The 17,349-nt window shown below is 49.0% G+C and overlaps 1 protein-coding gene across 4 annotated transcripts in view; it reads left to right on the forward strand.

Annotated features, from left to right (window-relative positions):
* LOC115473987 (synaptotagmin-like protein 2) overlaps nucleotides 1–17,349 on the forward strand; it is a 188,098-nt gene that overhangs the window by 60,474 nt on the left and 110,275 nt on the right. Inside the window, exon 1 of one of the 4 annotated variants that reach the window (XM_030209233.1) lies at nucleotides 5,422–5,467. The exons of 2 other annotated variants lie outside the window; for them this stretch is intronic. The gene's annotated coding sequence lies outside the window, so the exon portion shown is untranslated. Of the gene's footprint in view, nucleotides 1–5,421; nucleotides 5,468–6,262; nucleotides 6,332–17,349 lie in introns of those variants that run through there. One more of the 4 variants, XM_030209232.1, reaches the window with a different exon arrangement.

A 17,349-nucleotide genomic window follows, 5' to 3' on the forward strand; every position in this document is an offset into this window, starting at 1 on the left:
CACAGAACAAATTCTATAAATGATGCCTTAAAAATTGGCACCAAAAAACCACACGGTTAGCGTGATTCTATAAACTACGCCTAAAGTTAGGTGGTGTTTATAGAATATGCGCATGCACCTTTCTTGCAACTAAAATTTAGGCTTACCCATTTAGGCCACCTAAAACCAGGCCTAATTACCTGCACCTAAGTTAGGCACAGATTGGGTGTATTCTGTAATAGCGTGCATAATTTTTTGACACCCACAACCCGCCCATTCCACACCTATAGCCATCCCCCCTTTTTGACTGCGCACATTAGACTTTACATGCGCCGAGTTATAGAATACTCCTAGAAAGTTGTGCGCGTACATTCTAATTAAAGCCAGTTAGTGCTGATTGGTTGTTTGGTACCAATTATTGGCACTGATTGGCTTGCTAATTAAATTCTGCACGCAGTTTGACCATGTGGCCAAATTAGCGTACATAATTCAGGAAAAAAAAGCTAAAACCCCACCTGTTTCAAAAGGCTTACCCCACCAACCCAACTTAAATACCTGAACTCCACGACACTGTAACACCACAGTCCGTACTGATCACCAAACAATCTCATCTGTTCTTGCTATCCTCTTTATGGTCCCACCCGATGTTCCTTCATGTGGTCCCTACCCTTCCTACCTCAACTTAACCATTATTTGGATTTGTTTTACTCCGGAGTCTATCAACACCTCTCCGGTACCATGTAAGCCACATTAAGCCTGGAAATGGATGGGAAAATGTGGGGTACAAATGTAATAAATAAATAAAATAACTTGAGGTGCTATATATAGAGAATTTTGGGGTGTGTATTTTATGCATCTGTGATTGTACATCTGGATAACCTCAGCCTGAGTTGATATTGACTACGCGTGTCACGTCTTGTAAACAAAAGCTATTTTATCTCCACCTTCCTTTGCGCCTCATAACTCTGACCAGAAACTAATGTAGTGACTCCAAATAACATCCTTGGGCTGTTTTATGAAGAGTTTAGGTGTCTATCTTTGGCAGCAAGTTTCCTAAATTGATTCTTTTGAAAATTTAATAAGGTTGACTTCCTAAATTTAGGTTCACAGTGTTATTAGGGTCCCTAAGTTTATGCTCTTAAAAGGTAGGTGGCCACAGGGGCAGAGTCGAGGTGCGGAAAGGAAGATAGGTGCTAAGTACTTTCACTGTTCCCCTAACTTAAGGGTCCTTTTACCAAGCTGCAGTAATAGGGGGCCTGCTTAAGCGTCAGCACGTCTTTTTGACGCACGCTGAGGCCCCCTTTTACCGCAGCAGGTAAAAAAGCTGTCTTTTTTTTTTCTGAAAAGAAATGGGAGTGCGGTAAGTGAACTTATTACTGTGTGGCCGTTTTGGTGGGGGGGAGCACTTCCCGCCACCCACTGAAGTAGCGGTAAGGGCTCCTACGTTAATCCGGCGATAACCAAATGTATTTGTAGCAGTGGAGATGGTGCGCACTGAGGGTGGGAACGGTAAGCCTGTGTTATACTTACTTCCGCTTAGTAAAAGGGCCCCTTAAGATTCCTAAATGTGGGTACATGAATAGAGTTGTGAAGAGAAAGAGGTGGGAGGTTGACCACGGATACGAAAGACTGGCGAGATGAACACTTTTACTCAAGCGGCCGAGACACAATGTTTGTGTCGAGTCTTTTTTATCAATCAACATTTGATAACAATGCAACTCCTCCTGTCCATCCAGAACTGTGTATAACAGTCTCGCCCCTTTGTTCCAAATCCAGGAAGTGGGAAGACATTGGGGGTGTGACCAGGTGGAGTTAGGGGCATGGCTGTGATGAGTGGGGTGGAGCTAGGGGCGTGGTTGGGAGTAATGATATGGAGCTAGGGGAGTGGCTGAAATCTCTCTCTTGGCTATCCGGCCCCCTTGGCAGCTCTGTATACAGCTCCTCCTGTCCATTTATCCATCCCTCCGGGCTACCAATAATCCAAGGCTGCTCCTGATACTCCTGATCACAATCCAGTTCTCTTTCAGGCACAGACCCTTTTCTCTGTCCTCATTCCAGCTCTGCACTCCTCAGAGCTGTACCCTGGCCTTGAACAGGCTCCCCCTGCTCTGGTTCCTTGCTCCCGGGCTGGGTTCCCCTTGCCCACCCAGAGCTCCTCGCTCTCTCTCAGTTGCTACTGTTAGAGGCAGCATCTCTCCTTGTTTCAGCCTTAGTTTATTCTACCACTCCAAGACCCCCCCTCCCCTCCAAGGGTCCTGATGGGGGTACAGGCAACCCAAAACCCTGTGTTTCCCCTCTGCAATCCCTGTTATCAACTCTTCCCCAACTATCCATTATTGTAAGCCACATTAAACCCGAATCTGTTTGGGATAATGTGGGGTAACATAGTAACATAGTAGATGACGGCAGAAAAAGACCTGCACGGTCCATCCAGTCTGCCCAACAAGACAACTCATATGTGCTACTTTTTGTGTATACCCTACTTTGATTTGTACCTGTCCTTTTCAGGGCACAGACCGTATAAGTCTGCCCAGCACTATCCCCGTCTCCCAACCACCAGCCCCGCCTCCCACCACCGGCTCTGGCACAGACCGTATAAGTCTGCCCAGCACTACCTTCGCCTTCCAACCACCAGCCCCGTCTCCCAACCACCGGCTTTGGCACAGACCGTATAAGTCTGCCCAGCACTATCCCCGCCTCCCACCACCAGCTCTGGCACAGACCGTATGAGTCTGCCCAGCAGTATCCCTTTCTCCCACCACTGGCTCTGGCACAGACCATATAAGTCTGCCCAGCACTATCCCCGCCTCCCAACCACCAGTCCCGCCTCCCACCACCGGCTCTGGCACAGACCGTATGAGTCTGCCCAGCACTATCCCTGTCTCCCAACCACCAGCCCCGCCTCCCACCACCGGCTCTGGCACAGACCGTATAAGTCTGCCCAGCACTACCCTCGCCTTCCAACCACCAGCCCCGCCTCCCACCACTGGATCTGGCACAGACCGTATAAGTCTGCCCAGCACTACCCTCGCCTTCCAACCACCAGCCCCGTCTCCCAACCACCGGCTTTGGCACAGACCGTATAAGTCTGCCCAGCACTATCCCTGCCTCCCACCACCGGCTCTGGCACAGACCGTTTGAATCTGCCCAGCAGTATCCCCACCTCCCAACCACCAGTCCCGCCTCCCACCACGGGCTCTGGCACAGACTGTATAAGTCTACCCAGCACTATCCCTTTCTCCCACCACTGGCTCTGGCACAGACCATATAAGTCTGCCCAGCACTATCCCCGCCTCCCAACCACCAGTCCCGCCTCCCACCACCGGCTCTGGCACAGACCGTATGAGTCTGCCCAGCAGTATCCCTGCCTCCCAACACTGGCTCTGGCATAATGTGGGGTACAGATGTCATAAATAAAATAAATGAATCACTCAACAGCACTTTCTTTCTGCAAATTATTCCAGAACCCACCCTCTTGGGCTGGATCCCAACTCCTCTTTCACCTGTAATCCTCCTCTCGCTGACCCTGGAGAGTTTTTACTCCTACTTCTTAGTAATCCTCCATTATAATGGGGGGATTACATTAGCAACAGGTAACCATGATTCGGATTATTCTTCCCAATGTGCGTCATTTTGCATTTGTCCACATTAAATTTCAGCTGCCGTTTGGATGCCCAGTCTTCCATTTTCCTAAGCTCTTCCTGCAATTCTTCACAATCCGCCTGCGTTTTAACAACTTGGAATAGTTTTGCCGTCTGCAAATTGAATCACCTTACTTCTTGTTCCGATTTCCAGATCGCTTATAAATATGTTAAATAGCATGAAAGAGATTTGCGTGCACGCTGCCTCCATGGTATGTAAATCTATCTCATGCATATTCAGTAAGGGTATCCTAAAAACCTGACTGGCTACGTGTATCCTGAGGACTGGGTTGAGAACCCCTTGTTTTAGTTTAATCTGCAAGAGTACAAATGAAAAGTACAGCACAAGAAAGAGGGCATAGATTTAACCAGGGGCGTAGCTAGGAGAGGGCATGGGCCCCCACAGATTTAGAGCTGGCCCTCTGCTTTCACTTCCCCCGCCACCGACCTTCCCCCGCTACATTAGACCCCCCCCCCTCCCACCAACCCTCCCCTGCCGCCGCCGTCAGGTACCTATGCTGGCGGGGGTCTCCAACCCCCCCCCCCCCCCCCCCGCCAGCTGGTCCTCTTCAGCGCCGGTTTCCGGCATGTTGCTGATCTGGATTTTACTACTACTACTACTACTTATCATTTCTATAGTGCTGCTAGACATACGCAGCACTGTACACTTGAACATGAAGAGACAGTCCCTGCTCGACAGAGCTTACAATCTAATTAGGCCAGACAAACAGGACAAACAAGAGATCAGGGAATATTAAAGTGAGGATGATAAAATAAAGGTTCTGAACAAGTGAATAAGGGTTAGGAGTTAAAAGCAGCGTCAAAAAGGTGGGCTTTTAGCTTAGATTTGAAGGCGGCCAGAGATGGAGCTTGAGGTACTGGCTCAGGAAGTCTATTCCAGGCATATGGTGCAGCAAGATAAAAGGAGCGGAGTCTGGAGTTAGCAGTGGAGGAGAAGGGTGCAGATAAGAGAGATTTACCCAGTGAATGGTGTTCCTGGGGAGGAATGTAGGGAGAGATGAGAGTGGAGAGGTACTGAGGAGCTGCAGAGTGAATGCACTTATAGGACTCACAGAAACAGAATCCAGATCAGCGAACGCGCCGGACTCAGAGACCGGCGCTGAAGGGGATTTCGGCTGGCGGGGGTTGGGGACCCTGGCTGCAAAGGTACCTGCCAGTGGTGGGGGAGTGTTGGCGGCAGCAGGGGGGGGGGGGAGGTCGGTGCCGGGGGTGCGGGGCCAGGGTGGCTTTGAACCCCCCTCCTGCTGAAGTCTGGCTACGCCCCTGGATATAACAATTAAGGGTTGTTTTGTACAGCAATAAAACAATAACTTCATGGATCACCAGCTTAGTAATTCATTTTTACATGATAAGTCAGTTCAGAGGAAGACTAATTAACAAAACCTTTTTTGTTTTTAAATAGAGCAAATTGGTTCCTGAATTTTTTTATTAATTTTTAAACGACTGTGTGCCTATACCCACATTGTATTTCTGTTCTGAAAGTTGGTAATTTGAGCTCCATCTGGCAGGTTCACTCTCTCCGCATACAATTCTGATGTATTAGAGTTTGAACATTTGGTGCCAAAATAATCAGCCAGTCACCAGAGGGAACAAGCGAAATAAAACAAGGTCGAGATGGACACAGTGAACCACTAAAAAAAAAGCTGCGTATTAGCTCGCTATAGATTTCAAAAGTCTCCCCTGCAGACTGTAGTTACTAATTAACCCACAGAGCATGCAGTGGCCCTGTCTGCTTGCCAGTGTCGAAAACTTCGATTTCCTGGGGAGACGGTTTAGAGCAGAGAATGAGTCGCCTTTGTCCCCACACTGAAACGTGTCCTTCAGAGGTAGAAAACTTTCAAAAAGGGGAGATTTTTATGGGTCAAAAAAAAAAGAGAGAGGGAAGCTATTGTCCTGAAGATTGGTGCCATAGGCTGGCATTTTAGGCTTGCTTGGCTGTGTACCTGATTTATGCAGTGCTGCCATGGGACTGTTGATGTGGGAGTGAGAAATCTGGAATGCTTTTAATCTTATGCTACTGCTTCACTGAATACTTTACTTTACAAACTGTTAACTCTATGAACTCCCTCCCCCGTCCCCCTGCAGCCATTTATTCTAGAACAAACGACCAAAAAAAAAGAGAAAATGATTGAATTTCTAATCAACGCAGAATATAGTAACAGAGTAGATGTCGGCAGACAAAGACCTGCACGGTCCATCGAGTCTGCCTAACAAGATAAACTCATTATGTATCGTATGTATACCCTGTTCTTGATTTATCCTTGCCATTTTTATATTCACAGTCAGAGGTAAAAGCCAGCATTATTAGGGTGATTCTGTAAAGAACTATGCACCCACATTAATACGTGCCCTTTCTGTTTGCAAATCAGTAGCATAGCCATGGGGGGGCATCGGGCTCAGGCCCCCTCTAAAATTGTGTCACTGAATGCGTGGCTGGCAGGGATGCTCAAGCCCTGCCAGCCAAAGAGATTTGCCACCGCAGTTCCCGCCCTTGCTGTCTGAGAAGCAGGAGGTCAGCAGGGTGCTCTAGCTGCCAGCACTTCTGTGCATGCTCATTTCATGTACAATTGACTGCTGGCATAGGAAGCTGGAGCAGCTTGCTTGCTTCCTTGCTTCTCAGGCAGTACGGCCCCAGGCACCAGCAGAGAATGTATTCAACTGGCAGGGCTTGATCATCCCTGCCAGCAAAGGTATGATTAGGGGGGGAGCAGCAGCAGGAGGGGAGACTGAGAGGAAATGCTTGGCCCTCCCAGTCCACCTCTAGGTCAGGGGCGTAGCTAGGTGGGGCCACGGGGGCATGGGCCCCCACAGATTTAGCCCTGGCCCCCTCTTCTTTCGACCCCCCCCCCACACCAACAACCTTCCCCCGCCACTTTCGATCCCCCTCCCGCCGCTGCAGACCCTCCCCCACCGCAGCTTGGTACCTTTGCTGGTGGGGGTCCCCAACACCCATCTCCAGCGCCTTCGCTGATCTGTTTCCTGACGTGCACACATACAGGACGTGCATGCAGGACATCAGGATTCAGAAACAGATCATCAGCGAAGGTGCTGGAGTCGACCGGTGCTGAAGAAGACTTCGGCTGGTGGGGGTTGGGGACCACCACCAGCAAAGATACCTGGCAGTGGCGGGAGGGGGTCCAAAGTGGCAGGTGGGGTCGGCAACTGGGGGAGGCGGGCTATACTGTGCCCCCCCCCCCACCTCTGGCTCTGGACGCCCCTCCCACCGAGGTCTGGCTACGCCTCTGCTCCAGCCAGTCAAGTTTTCAGGATATCCACAATGAATATTCATGAGAGATATTTGCATGCAGTGGAGTCAGTGCATGCTAATCTCTCTCATGAATATACATTGTGCATATCTTGAAAACGTGACTGGCTGGGGTGCCTCCAGGACCAGGTTTGGGAACCACTGGTCTAAGCATAATCTATAACATGATGCATGTACATTTTAAGTCACATAGTTGAAAAGGAGGCATGGCCATGGTCGTGGAATGGGCAGGTCATGGGCGTTTCTAAATCTATGTGTGTTGTTATAGAATACACCCGGTCTGCACCTAATTTAGGTATTGGGATTTACGTGTAACTGCCTGCAACTAAATTTAGTTGCACGGACAGGCACTCAGCGTATTCTATAATCTGCACAGAAATTTAGGCTTATTCTATAAAGTACGCCTAAATTTAGATGCACTTTATAGAATATGCCCAGGCGTATTTATTTTCAGTGTGGATTTTTCAGACGCCATATATAGAATCTAACCTTATATTTTAAAATTGTTAATGTGGGTTCATTTCATTTCCATGTATAAGTTTTATAAAATGATTGTCTATATGCCCCTACACTTAGAATTCTGTAGGGAGATAGGTCCGTTCAGGTTGGTTGACATGTCAGAGAGTTCAGGGCACATTGTGATGTCATAGTGCATTATGGAGATTGTCTTGGATGGAAATTTAGAACGTTCAGAGCACATTGTGATGTCATAGTGGATTTTTAAGGCTTCCCTGGCATTGGATATTGCCGGTGACTGAAGGTGACTCCATTTTCTTTTTTGATACTTTTTCTTCCAGTTGGTTTGTACTTCCATCCAGGGGCGTAGCAAACTTCAGCGGGAGGGGGGGGGTCCAGAGCTCGAGGTGAGGGGGCACTATTTAGCCCCCCCCCCCGTGCCGCCGACCCCCTCCCGCCATTGCCGACTTTGCCCCCCTCACTCCCGCCGCCAACCCGCCGTCGCCTACCTTTGCTGGCAGGGGACCCCAACCCCCGCCAGCCGAGGTCCTCTTCTTCTCACAAAAGGCTTCCTTCTGTTTCTGACGTCCTGCATGTACAATGTCAGAAACAGAAGGAAGCCTTTTGCGAGAAGAAGAGGACCCTGGCTGGCGGGGGTTGCGGTCCCCCGCTAGCAAAGGCAGGCGACGGCGGGTTGGCGGCAGGAGGGGGGGTCAGGCGGGTCATCTGCAGGGGGTCCAGGGCCAAATCTGCGGGGGCCCAGGCCCCCCTTGGCCCCACATAGCTACAGCACTGCTTCCAGCACAATTACAACCAGAGCTGGGTTCTCTTACTATGGAAATGAACTGGAAATGAACCCACATTTACAGATGTCCAAAACACGAATAGAGCTTCTGAAATAAGCACCTTAGGCTTCTAGGTTTGGCTGAAAATAGGGCAAAAAGTTAGAAGCTCAGCTTTTTTTTAAATATTAGGCCCTATTTTTTAATATTGTTTGTGTGAACTTCTGCTTGAGAAGCCTGTAGCAGTTAGATTGTTGGTGGAATCTCTTTTTGTTGTTAAATAGACATATTCCTCCTAATAATTTAACTGGCCAGAAAAGGCTCCTGGCTGGTTAAATGGCACTTAATTGGCTATCCAGCAATATTGCCAGTTAGTACTTAGCAGGTAGCCAGTTATATTGTGCAATATAACCAGCTATCCGCCAATATATTCAGCACATTGCCAGCTAAGGTTTGTGGCCAAACAGCACTGCTATCTTTGCCCAGTTTCAGCTTAACCGGCCAGTGCGGAATATTGACTTGGCTGGTTAAGCTGAAACCGGCCCAAAATAAACCAGATGTTCAATGCTAGTCACCAGGAACAGCCCGGCATTGAATATCCAGGTTCAGCTCCGTCCATGGGAGGCAGCCCGGCTACCTCCTACAGACTAAATATCGGCCCCATTGAAACCAACTTTCACGCGTGTGGACGTTTGGGTCCACTGAGGTGGATTTTGCCAGCTAGGTGTGGTCTTTTTAAGGAGCGTTTTCCACTTAGGGGGAAGGATGAAGTCTGCTTTTGTTATAGAGGAAAAAGAATCTGTTTGCTTTGCAGCTGAGACATTAATTGACCCTGGTTCTTTTATTGTATTAGATTTTATATTACCAGTGGTTAATTCTGGGATTTTGCTAGTATTGCTGAGACATTAATTGAGCAATCCCTCAGTCCTGGTCCACTACATCGTTGGCTCGACCACCTTCAAAGAACCCAGTAGCCAGGAACAGGATTAGAACCCCGTCACCAGTACAAATCACATTTTGTGTGGCTCCAGCTGAGTTTGCAGATATTTATGGTTTTTTTACAGTTCTTGGAGAACAAAGACCATTTTCCCCAACATTTCTTCGTATGGCACAGTGAAGTGAGATGCTAGGAGAGTGATTTTTCTGAGACCTGGACTACTGTATTTTGATGATTATAACATGCTTGGCGAGGTGAGGTGCGACACAAGAATAAATTTAGTATTATTATTATTATTCCTCCTAAGCGCATCCCGCCTTCGGCGCCCTACCTCCCCCACCCTTCTCCGCTCTCTCTTGCTCCTTCTCCTGCTATCCGCGGGAGACATCAATCCCAACCCAGGTCCACCACACATGTCCTCATCCTCGTCTCATCTATGCAAACGTTCCCGCGATATCTCCAATCTCATCTCCATTCCCCTCCTCCCCCCTTCCTCCCTCCCCTTCTCGTGTGCCCTGTGGAATGCCCACTCAATCTGCAACAAACTTACCTTCACCCATGATCTCTTCATCTTCCATTCCCTTCAACTGCTCGCCCTAACTGAAACCTGGCTCACCCCCGACGACTCTGCCTCAGTCGCAGCCCTCTGCCACGGAGGCTACCTTTTCTCCCATTCGCCCCGCCCAGTTAGCCGCGGTGGCGGCGTTGGCCTACTACTTTCGCCCTCCTGCACTTTTCAACCCCTCCTCCTACCACAGTCTCACTGCTTCTCATCCTTTGAAGTCCATTCCATCCATCTATTCTACCCGCTGCCACTCCGAGTTGCAGTCATTTACCGCCCCCCTGATAAGTCCCTCCCCTCCTTCCTTACTGACTTCGATGCCTGGCTCTCCGTTTTTATTGAGCCCTTATCCCCATCCCTCATTCTTGGTGACTTCAACATACACACTGATAACCCATCCGACTCATAAGCTTCTCAATTCCTCACTCTAACCTCCTCCTTCAACCTCCAACTGAGCTCCACCACCCCTACTCACAAATCTGGTCACTGTCTTGATCTCGTCCTCTCTTCTACCTGCTCGCCCTCCAATTTCTGCACCTCTGCTCTTCCCATCTCTGACCATCACCTGATCACATTCACACTTCATCACCCTCCCCCTCAGTCCCGCCCAACACTAACCACTACCTCCAGGAATCTCCAGGCTGTTGACCCCCCCACCTTATCCGCTAGTATCTCTGATCTCCTCCCGTCCATCATGTCCTCTGAGTCTGTCGACAAGGCTGTTTCCACCTACAATGCCACTCTCTCCTCTGCCCTAGACACCCTTGCATCGTCCGTTTCCCGTCCCACAAGGCGCACTAATCCCCAGCCCTGGCTTAACCCTTGCACCCGTTACCTTCGCTCCTGCACCCGATCGGCTGAACGCCAATGGAGGAAATCTCGCACCCATACTGACTTCATTCACTACAAATTCATGCTATCCTCCTTCCAGTCCTCCCTATTCCTTGCCAAACAGGACTATTACACCCAATTGACTAATTCCCTCAGCTCTAACCCTCGTCGTCTCTTCACCACCCTCAACTCCCTCCTCAAAGTGCCCTCCGCTCCCACCCCCCCTCACTCTCTCCTCAATCACTGGCTGACTGCTTCCGCGACAAGGTCCAGAAGATCAACCTCGAATTCACCACTAAACCTTCTCCTCCTCTTCATCCTATCACCCACTCCCTCAACCAACCAACCCTGCCTCCTCCTCCTCTTTTCCTGATATCACCGAAGAGGAAACCACCCATCTTCTCTCCTCCTCGAAATGCACCACCTGTTCCTCGGACCCCATCCCCACCAACTTACTTAACACCATCTCTCCTACTATCACCCCCCCTCCCATCTGTCATATCCTCAACCTCTCTCTCTCCACTGCAATTGTCCCTGACACCTTCAAGCATGCTGTAGTCACACCTCTCCTCAAAAAACCTTCACTTGACCCTACCTGTCCCTCCAACTACCGCCCCATTTCCCTCCTACCCTTCCTCTCCAAAATACTTGAACGCGCCGTTCACAGCCGTTGCCTTGATTTTCTCGCCTCCCATGCCATCCTCGATCCGCTTCAATCTGGCTTTCGCCCATTACACTCGACAGAAACGGCATTATCCAAAGTCTGTAATGACCTGTTCTTCGCCAAATCCAAAGGTCATTACTCCATCCTCATTCTCCTTGACCTATCCGCCGCTTTTGACACTGTCAATCACAACTTACTTCTCGACACACTGTCCTCTTTTGGGTTCCAGGGCTCTGTCCTCTCCTGGTTCTCCTCTTATCTCTCCTATCGTACCTTCAGAGTACACTCTCATGGTTCTTCCTCCACCCCTATCCCGCTCTCTGTTGGAGTCCCTCAGGGTTCTGTCCTTGGACCCCTTCTTTTCTCAATCTACACCTCTTTCCTGGGCTCCCTGATCTCGTCTCATGGCTTCCACTATCATCTTTATGCTGACGACACCCAGCTTTATCTCTCCACACCAGACATCACTGTGGAAACCCAGGCCAAAGTATCGGCCTGCTTATCTGACATTGCTGCCTGGATGTCCAACCGCCACCTGAAACTGAACATGGCCAAGACCGAACTTCTTGTCTTCCCACCCAAACCCACTTCTCTTCTACCTCCACTCTCTATCTCGGTTGATAACACCCTCATCGTCCCCGTCTCATCTGCCCGCAACCTCGGTGTCATTTTCGACTCCTCTCTCTCCTTCTCTGCGCATATCCAGCAGATAGCCAGGACCTATCGCTTCTTCCTCTACAACATTAGCAAAATCCGCCCTTTCCTCTCTGAGCACACCACCAGAACTCTCATCCACTCTCTCATTACCTCTCGCCTTGACTACTGCAACCTATTCCTCACTGATCTCCCACTTAGCCACCTATCCCCCCTTCAGTCCGTTCAGAACTCTGCTGCACATCTTATCTTCCCCCTGAACCGATACACTCATATCACCCCTCTCCTCAAGTCACTTCACTGGCTTCCAATCAGGTACCGCATTCAGTTCAAGCTTCTGCTACTAACCTACAAATGTACTCGATCTGCAGCCCCTCCTTACCTCTCAACCCTCATCTCCCCTTATGTTCCTACCCGTAACCTCCGCTCTCAAGACAAATCCCTCCTTTCAGTACCCTTCTCCACCACCGCCAACTCCAGGCTCCGCCCTTTCTGCCTCGCCTCACCCCAAGCGTGGAACAAACTCCCTGAGCCCATACGCCAGGCCCCCTCCCTGCCCATCTTCAAATCACTGCTTAAAGCCCACCTCTTCAGTGTCGCCTTCGGCACCTAACCACTATACCTCTACACAGGAAATCTAGACCGCCCCAACTTGACATTTCGTTCTTTAGATTGTAAGCTCCATTGAGCAGGGACCGTCCTTCTTTGTTTAATTTGTACAGCGCTGCGTAACCCTAGTAGCGCTCTAGAAATGTTAACTAGTAGTAGTAGTCATTGCCCCAGATCTCACCCGATCTGTTCACAACTGATGCTGCTTTGCCAGTTCTTTATCTAGGGACCAGTTAGAGTCAAGGCAGTGTTCTATTTTTCATTTCTTTTTCTGTGTTGTTTGTCTTCTGTACCAGACTTCCTAAATAGATGATTTCTGGCACCTTTTCTAGTTCAGATTCTTTTAATTTGATTGATGTGTTATTTTCCTAGTCATAAACTTTGTCATTTTACTGGATGCAGTTAACACAATCTGTTTACCAGTCTGCATTGCCTGAAGAGAACTTGCCAACAGGGCCACATCACCTGCAAAATCCAGGTCTTCTAATTTCATGTTTGTTTTTAAGCCATGTGATTCCAGTATGTTTAACTCCTGTTGCATTCCACATTAATCGGTCTTTGGCTAAGCTGAATAACAATGGTGACAATACACAGCCTTGCTAGACTCTAGTTATTTATTTATTGTTACATTTGTAACCCGCGCTTTCCCACTCATGGCAGGCTCAATGCGGCGGGCAATGGAGGGTTAAGTGACTTGCCCAGAGTCACAAGGAGCTGCCTGTGCTGGGAATCGAACTCAGTTCCTCAGGACCAAAGTCCACCACCCTAACCACTAGGCCACTCCTCCATTGTTGCTACTATTTGAGTTGCTACTATTTGAGATTCTACATGGAATGTTGCTATTCCACTGTAGAAGTCGGCCCTTGCAGATCAACAATGTGGCCGCGCAGGCTTCTGCTTCTGTGAGTCTGACGTCCTGCACATACGTGCAGGACATCAGACTCACAGAAACAGAAGCCTGCGCAGCCTTCTACATGGAATGTTGCTAGTGGAATAGCAACATTCCATGTAGAATCTCCAATAGTAGCAACATTCCATGTAAACTCTCCAATAGTATCTATTTTATTTTTGTTACATTTGTACCCTGCGCTTTCCCACTCATGGCAGGCTCAATGCGGCTTACATGGGGCAATGGAGGGTTAAGTGACTTGCCCAGAGTTACAAGGCAAGTGCCTGAAGTGGGAATCAAACTCAGTTCCTCAGGACCAAAGTCCACCACCCTAACCACTAGGCCACTCCTCCACTGTTGGTGCTATTTGAGATTCTACATGGAATGTTGCTATTCCACTAGCAACATTCCATGTAGAAGTCGGCCCTTGCAGATCACCAATGTGGCCGCACAGGCTTCTGCTTCTGTGAGTCTGAGAAGCCTGCGCAGCCTTCTACATGGAATGTTGCTAGTGGAATAGCAACATTCCATGTAGAATCTCCAATAGTAGCAACATTCCATGTAGAATCTCCAATAGTATCTATTTTATTTTTGTTACATTTGTACCCTGTGCTTTCCCACTCATGGCAGGCTCAATGCGGCTTACATGGGGCAATGGAGGGTTAAGTGACTTGCCCAGAGTCACAAGGAGCTGCCTGTGCCTGAAGTGGGAATCGAACTCAGTTCCTCAGGACCAGAGTCCACCACCCTAACCACTAGGCCACTCCTCCACTATTTTAAATCAATTCCTTTAACCATATTCCACCCCTAGCACCGGATTGACTGTTCTCATACAAAGTTTTGATTACTCTGATGAAGTTGGCAGGTATTTCTTTTGATTTCATAATACTCCATAAACCACTACTGTTGATGCTGTTGAATGCTTTTCCAAAACCCACAAAATGTATAGCTACTGAGATTTTATATCCAGTAACCTTTTCTGATATTCTCCATAGTGTGAAAATTTGTTCTGCGTAAGATCTGTCGGCCCCTGAACTCTGCTTGTTGTTCTCATAGTGAGTTGTCTTATCTTCCGCCTTAACCGATATACTCATATCACCCCTCTCCTCAAGTCACTTCACTGGCTTCCGATCAGGTACCGCATACAGTTCAAGCTTCTCCTACTCACCTACAGATGCACTCGATCTGCAGCCCCTCCTTACCTCTCTACCCTCATCTCCCCTTACGTCCCTACCCGTAACCTCCGCTCTCAAGACAAATCCCTCCTTTCAGTACCCTTCTCCACCACCGCCAACTCTAGGCTTCGCCCTTTCTGCCTCGCCTCACCCCATGCTTGGAACAAACTCCCTGAGCCCATACGCCGGGCCCCCTCCCTACCCATCTTCAAATTATTGCTCAAAGCCCACCTCTTCAATGTCGCCTTCGGCACCTAATCACTTCATCTCTTCTCATGAAATCTCATCTACCCCAACTTGACATTTCGTCTTTTAGAATGTAAGCTCTTCTGAGCAGGGACCGTCCTTATTCGTTAATTTGTACAGCGCTGCATAACCCTTGTAGCGCTCTAGAAATGTTAAGTAGTAGTAGTAGTTGTCCACTTGAGCCTTGAGCTTGGCTAAGAATCATCCAACTGTAAACTTTTTCGTGTACAGATAACAGAACAATTCCTGTCTAGTCATTGCAGTTCAATAAATCTCCTGTTGCTCAGCAGCTTTACAGTTGTACCTTTCTTCCAGTCACTTTTCCCTTTCCCATTCTGCATTATACAGTCATCGTGACCATTCTGTCATTTGATTTGATCTTTTCTTCAAGAGTTAGGCATGAAGATTGGTAGGTTTAATAGCTCTGTGCAGGAGCATAATCAGAACCTGATTTTTGGGAGGAGTCTAGGGGTGGACTGGGGGGGGGGGGGAACCAAGCATTTCCTCTCTCAGTCCCTGTCCTACTACTACTATTTAGCATTTCTATAGCGCTACAAGGCATACGCAGCGCTGCACAAATATAGAAGAAAGACAGTCGCTGCTCAAAGAGCTTACAATCTAATAGACAAAAAATAAATAAAGTAAGCAAATCAAATCAATTAATGTGTACGGGAAGGAAGAGAGGAGGGTAGGTGGAGGCGAGTGGTTACAAGTGGTTACGAGTCAAAAGCAATGTTAAAGAGGTGGGCTTTCAGTCTAGATTTAAAGGTGGCCAAGGATGGGGCAAGACGTAGGGGCTCAGGAAGTTTATTCCAGGCGTAGGGTGCAGCGAGACAGAAGGCGCGAAGTCTGGAGTTGGCAGTAGTGGAGAAGGGAACAGATAAGAAGGATTTATCCATGGAGCGGAGTGCACGGGAAGGGGTGTAGGGAAGGACGAGTGTGGAGAGATACTGGGGAGCAGCAGAGTGAGTACATTTATAGGTTAGTAGAAGAAGTTTGAACAGGATGCGAAAACGGATAGGGAGCCAGTGAAGCGACTTGAGGAGAGGGGTAGTATGAGTAAAGCGACCCTGTCCCCCTGCTGCTGCCGCCCTGCCCCCCATTATACCCTTGCTGGTGGGGATGCTCAAGCTCCCCAAGTTGAAGACATTCTCTGCTGGAGCCCAGGGCTGTGCTACCTGAGGAGCAAGGAAGCAAACCGGCTGTTCATATACATTGATTGCTTTATATATTTTGATTAAGAAAATGAAAAAAATATATCTCTATATATAAAAGGCACCACCAACGTTCTAAATGAAGCCTCCAGCCGGAAGTGTGAAGGGGGAGAGATATCCGGTTTCCCCATGAGTGTCTGCCCCGCCCTCGCTCTCTCTGTAACACAAACAGTGAAGGAAAACACAGCAAAGTACGAAATCAAATCGCTCTCTCTGTAACAGTGAAGGACTCAGAGGGGGGAGGGGAGAGAGAGCAGAAGCCCTCACTATCTCTGTAACACAAACACAGCACAGCAGGAAACAACACTGAAGGACTCGACTCCCAGGGGGGAGGGGACAGAGAGGACAGACAGCACAGGGGAAGGGAGAGAGGGCAGAGGGCAGGGACACACACACTCCCACATGCACACAGAAGAAAACCTTGCTAGCCCCCGTTTCATTTGCATCAGAAACGGGGCTTTTTTACTAGTATATATATAAAAGATTTTAAAAGATTTCAGATTGATGAAGACCTGAGGTGAAACACCTACTTCCATTATTTCCAAAGCCGACTGCTTAAGTGGAAGGTCACCTCTGAAGAACCGTTTTCTACATGTTTGTTAGATTTTTTACAACAGCAATCATCATTTTAGTATTTTGAGGTTGCCGGCAGTGGCATCAAATAAAACAGCCTGTTTCAACCCAGCCTTGCAACTTTCTATGGGTAGTACAGTGGTACGTGACAGAGGGAAGGCCCTAGTGGGGCCAGCCTGAAGCAACCCGTTTTAATTGGTGCCACAGCCAGCAACCCAACATAAGTGTGGAAAATCATGTTGGGGGGGGGGAGAGGAGATATGCTGAATCCATGGAAAGTATGGAACTTACATTCCATTATAGAAAAGGCTCCCACCAGGTGCTCTGTGGGCACCTAATGATAAACCCCCTGTTATAGAATTGCCCTCAATGAAATGCAATTCTACCTCAGCTTCATCCAAACTGCGGCCCTGGAAACACCTAACAGCAGACTGCATATAAGCAGGGGCGTAGCTGCGTGGGGCCACGGGGGCATGGGCCCCTGTGGATTTGGCCCAGCCCCCCCCCCGCCGCCAACCCCTTCAACCTCCCCCACCCACCGCCAACCCTCCCCCACTGCCACTGGCGGGGGTCCCTAACCCCCACCAGCCAGTCCTGTTCTCCAGCGCGGCCGCGTTACTGATCTGCAAGGGCAGGCTTCTGTTTCAGTGAAGCCGGCGCGGCCGCGTTGCTGATCTGCAAGGGCAGGCTTCTGTTTCTGTGAGTCTGACGTCCTGCACATATGTGCAGGACGTCAGACTCACAGAAACAGAAGCCTGCCCTTGCAGATCAGCAATGTGGCCACGCCGGAGAAGAGGACTCAGGCTGGTGGGGGTTGGGGACCCCTGCCAGCAAATGTACCCGACGGTGGC

This window comes from Microcaecilia unicolor, chromosome 7 (assembly GCF_901765095.1).
Source record: "Microcaecilia unicolor chromosome 7, aMicUni1.1, whole genome shotgun sequence".
Taxonomy (NCBI): domain Eukaryota; kingdom Metazoa; phylum Chordata; class Amphibia; order Gymnophiona; family Siphonopidae; genus Microcaecilia; species Microcaecilia unicolor.